The sequence below is a fragment of the Ruditapes philippinarum genome, unplaced genomic scaffold, assembly GCF_026571515.1.
Source record: "Ruditapes philippinarum isolate M1 unplaced genomic scaffold, ASM2657151v2 ctg10379_1_1_1_1, whole genome shotgun sequence".
NCBI classification, from domain to species: Eukaryota; Metazoa; Mollusca; class Bivalvia; order Venerida; family Veneridae; genus Ruditapes; species Ruditapes philippinarum.
Window position 1 is genome coordinate 10,496 of NW_026859099.1, and position 5,427 is coordinate 15,922.

A 5,427-nucleotide genomic window follows, 5' to 3' on the forward strand; every position below is an offset into this window, starting at 1 on the left:
CCTGATTGGGGTAATTTTCTATTTAGCATATAGCTTTCATCCTTCTTTCATATTTTTTTCATGAACAAATGCATGAGCATGTAATCCTTTTATTTCCTAAATTGGATGTTTATCAAACATAATAGCACCCTGGCTTGATTCCAAAAAGAATTGTATGATTATTATAAACCTTTCCACTTTTTATGTTTCAACATAAAGTACCACATATAAGTTTATCAATTTTGTTGACTGTAATCTATATTATTAAGAAAGAAAGTAAGTGAGCTGTCGTTGGGCATTGTCTATAATATTTACATATATTTCTGTTTTCAATAGCAATAAAAGTTTAAAGTACTTCATATTTTTTCGTTTTGATGTAATCTTAAAGTACACAACATGTTACAAAATCCGTTTTTTATACACAAGTAACAATAAACTGATGCATTCAGTGGATAGCTGCCCTGTGACATCATCTATAGTTTACCTGTATTCTAGCTTTTATTTGCTTTTATTGCGTTTTGATTTTAACTTAAAGTACATATTCTGATACAATATTTGATAAAGTATAAATGCAGTTAATTAACAATCATTAATCATTATTATGTAAACGATCTTCATATCTACAACATTGAAACAGCAATGAGTTGTAAATTGGTGATTTTGATTTTAGGAGTATGCCTAATTGCAAGTGTATTTGCACTCGACCACAGTATGTATGACTATTCAATACATTTTAATATCGACATGATAGAAATGATTTATATAAAATATAATTTTATTATTGTTTTCAATAATACGTCAAAATTATACTCTCGGATGTTAAACTTATTTTCTACTATACCATGTATTTCATTTCTATATTTAAAATAATGATCTTTTGTATATGTATAATGACAACGATCAATTATGATGTGTCTGTCGTACTTTTAAGGGCCATTATTCTCAAAAACTTTTTTTTGTATTTTTATGTACATCTATAGTTTCAAAAAGTAACTCATGGCCCAATAACCTAAACCATAGTTTTCCTTCTGTAGCGTTTAAGCTGTTAATACAATTGCAGTGATTTGCATTTTGTATGTAAGTCAAAATACTACTTTTTTAAATTTAGCTTCTTTTATGACACGTTATTTTACATTTATCCTTAGTTTATTCAAGTAACAAGCATTTGTCATGCTATTAAACCATTGCCTTATACGTTCTAAAACTCGTGTGTGCTAATTTAAAAGAATTAAATATTAATTCGTTTATAAAGCTAACATACCTCAAAAGGCAACTTTTCAATGAATTTAACAAGTTGCACAGTGTACTATTCGCTGTCTACAAGACTGATATACCCGTCCTACTAACAGTACTATTAATGTGTGAATCGGGGCAATAAAAGATTGCACGAATAATTGATTTTATTGGTATTATTTATCATTATTTGTGGCTTGAGAATGTTATCTTCACTTCTGTTGTTCTTTGAAGCACACTTTACTGAATTTCAAGATCCATCTGTTTTATACGTATCCTGTTAGTTTTAAAAACATCACTAGCAAATGTCAAATGTCTTGTTTATAAAGTGTTAACTAAATGTGAATTATTCTTGGAAGCAGATCGAAAAGATAATAATTAGACCTATATTCAACATTGACATGTACAAATTGTTGTGCCAGTCGCTGTCAACATATAATTGATCAGACAATAGATAAATATTGACTTTATTATCTTAAAGTTTTGAAGTTTTGGTTAAAAAATAAACTTTTGCTCTTTTGCTATTTTCATATACTCAATTATTTTACCAGGGAAGAGCGATAAATTAAATCAAGCAAATGCTGGAGCACCCGGGCAACAAGTACAAGGGAACTCGGACGACGATACACGTAAAAAGGGGTAAAAAACCTTGATGACAAAATGTAATATTAATCAAGAATCATTTGCAAGTTAAAACAGTTCTTTTTCATGAATTTTCTGATGCATGAGTTTTGTTATGCAGAACTAATTTATGCACTTAATTCAGCTGACTTTATAGTTTAGCTACTTTTGTTGTTTGTGTATTTTTTTCATAAAGATTATGACAAAAGAGCTAGGACAAAAAGTCTTAATCATAAGGAACACATGAATCATGTGTATTCGGTAAAGGCGCGAAATAGAGACTCAGTAAATTAACAGCCCTCTGCGGTAAGCTTTTCGTTAATTTTAAGTTTTCATTATGCAAAAATAATGATTGCATACTTGTGTCGAAGATGATATTTTATATGTTTTCAGAAAAATCATTTCGGATGTACAGTTTGGTGGTTGATATGAGAACTTTAAATGGCACTTGTGTTCATATGAATTGTATGAAATATGAATAAAGTATTGAGAATATAATTATTATGATTTATGTCTCATTTTATATACCATTGTATGCATGGGAATGTTTTAGACAGAGCGTATTATCGGTTCAAACCGATTTCTGTAAAGGTTTGTGAAAAATACAGATAAGATTTATTTCTGTATTAAGCAATAACAGGATGAAACAAATCCATTATATCATTAAACAATGATTTTGAAACATGTAAAATATAATGTTTCATATTAACATTTGGAGCTCTGGAAATTAAATCAAGACTATAATAATAAAAAATCGACCATGCCATACCGGCCTCTTGTGGCCGTTGTCAGACGGTAAGATCTTGGCACCGTTTATTGTTGTGAAGAAGATACTCAAATAAATGCAATTGCTAAACTGCATGGAAATGAGATGACAGGTGATTAATGCAATGGTAAATCTTCAACTGAATTTAACAAACGGTAATGAAACGGATGGCTCTGGACGATGGTGTTTTTTATAAAAAAAATCTGAGACTTTATAAACTATAGACTAAATTCAAAAAGAACAAATCTATAATAAAAAAATAGGCCATGACACCCGGGCCTTTCGCTGTTGTTTCATTAGGTTAAGAGCCTTGCGAGTTATACTGTTGAAGAGAGGGGAAAAAATAAAGCTAATGCAAAAGGCTAATCTGCAATTAAATCAGACGAACAGTATCAGTATTCTAATAGTTGTCTCCAGAAAATAGCGTTTTTCAAACGAAAAATAATTTACACTTTATGTGCAGAAGGAAAGCAAATAAAATACAATAATTTTTTTTTACATTTATTGTACAATTATATTCGCTATGATTTATTGAGAAAAAAGGAAAAAGTTGGATACATATATTTCTATTTGCATGTTTACTGAATATACATAAGTTTATTTAGATGATAAATAAAATGTATGTTTTTAAAATTCAATGGATATAATAATCAACATTTATCAACATTTATCCCGGGATCTTTCCTTCTCCAGATTTTTTACATACTTTGCTTACAAGACCCCCCAATATGTTGTCAGCGGTTTCCTAGAAGTAACAAAAAATAAAATCGAACATATGTTTGCGAACAACATATAACAGTGCATAAAACAGATATAATTATTGCGCATGTATGAATGAATTAATATAAAAATGTTTTGATCAATAGGACAGTTGATATATGCACAGATTTTTATAGATGTACCTACTTACACAAAAAAGGCATATTGTGCATATAGGTCTGATCTACACATATGGAATTATGTGTCGAACAATTTCCTATGTAATTTGTAGTATATATTAGTAAGCAATAGCTATGTTATTATTTTTTTCAAGATTGTTAGACTTTCTGTCAATGTTAGTACAATTAAATCAACAGGCAATATCATAACAATCAAGAAATATAAAAAGGGATATGCCTGGCCTTTGTAAACTTGTTAGATCATCTTTTTGTGAAACTTGCTGTGTGGATCGTTTGTTTTCATCTATACAATGATATAATTTATACAGTATACATATTACGGTATTTATTAAAGATATACTGCTAAAATGCTCAGATTTGTTATTTAAAAATATTCATAATTGATACACAGTCTTTTTGTAAATATAAAAAAACATGTTTTGACATCAAACAAAGTACATATGCTTGGTAAAATCCTTCATACTTTAATTGGACACGTATGAAATAGCCTTAATTATACTATGTTAATCGACGTCAGTTTGGAACACGGTCATTGCGCATGAGCGCTTTCGAAACTGGTTGGTGTAATTTTTCTATTTAGCATATATCTTTCAGCCTTCTTTCATGTTTTTTTTTTTTTTGTTTTTTTTTTTGTTTGTTTTTTTTAAAATTCAGAATTGAAAAGCACACTTAATAGAACAACTATAATATCAACTAAGATGAGTAAATACGGTAATAATAAAATGTAAAATAAACGGTAATAATTGCCAATAATGTAGCCAAAAAGAAATATTCAAATCCCGGACGAGCCCCCAATTTCTGTTACGAGCCAGGCGTAACTAGAAAGAAAAGCCAGCAACAAACTTGTAACAATATAACAAATTTATTACAGAAAAATTATTAAAGAAAAATAAAATAACAAATTATGTTTACAAATACTTGAAGTCCAAATAAAAATGTAAATTACAAATGTCTAGTCTGATCCTGGAATGATCCCTTTTGAATAGCACAGTTAAATCCAAGTTAAATCCAAGAACACTTTAGAATAAATTCCCACAATAAAATCCACAAGAATAATTTTAACTATTTTAAAATAATCCAAGCTCCAATAAATCACTTAATTTCCAAGTTGAATAATACTCCAAGGTAACTGATGACTTAAAAGATCACTGATGACTTAAAAGGTAAGGGTAATGAAAAATGTCTCCTTATATATATTAACTAAGAAGTTTCTAGAATAGTCTTCCATTTACTACAGTAATCATAATCTAGCAACTTCACCAATAAAGATCATTCCAGAAATTTCTATCTAAATATAATGCATGAGTTTTCTACAACAGTTAAGAACGTTCTAGTACATACATGTAGTTTATGTTTTAAAAATAGAACAATGATAATATTGGAAATACCAAATGGTCAGATATAAATTATATACATGTAACATGTTGCATACATAACACTTCCCCTCTTCAAGAAAAAGAAATATGAATGAAATGAATATTTCTTTTACATAAATCCAAACAATGTAACTTACGAATAATGTAGGAGAAATGTTAAACAATTTTATACATAAAATCATATATATGTGTATTATAAACAATAGCAAACAACGAAGTTAAAATAAACAATCAGATGATGTAGATGTTAAATGTTAATACTGAAAATATCAGTTTTAGACACGAGAAAGTACATCAGGGATCAAATTATCTTTCCGTTTAATGTGTCTAATGTCAAGACTATATTCTTGCAAAAACAAGCTCCACCTCAACAACCTTTGATTTTTGTTTTTAAGTTTATGCAAGAAAGTGAGGGGATTGTGATCACTAAAGACAACAACAGGCAACTTTGAAGAAGTTAGATAAACTTCAAAATGCTGAATAGCAAGAATAAGAGCAAGGCACTCTTTCTCTATAGTGGAGTAATTTTTCTGATGTTCATTAAACTTTTTAG

General features: G+C 28.8%; 1 long non-coding RNA gene across 1 annotated transcript; it reads left to right on the top strand.

Annotated features, from left to right (window-relative positions):
- Positions 1-539: 539 nt before the first annotated feature.
- LOC132755210 (uncharacterized) lies at positions 540-2,334 on the top strand. Its single transcript, XR_009629178.1, has 3 exons — positions 540-688; positions 1,764-1,851; positions 2,227-2,334. It is a non-coding gene; the product is annotated as an uncharacterized LOC132755210 (long non-coding RNA).
- The last annotated feature ends 3,093 nt before the right edge of the window (positions 2,335-5,427 follow it).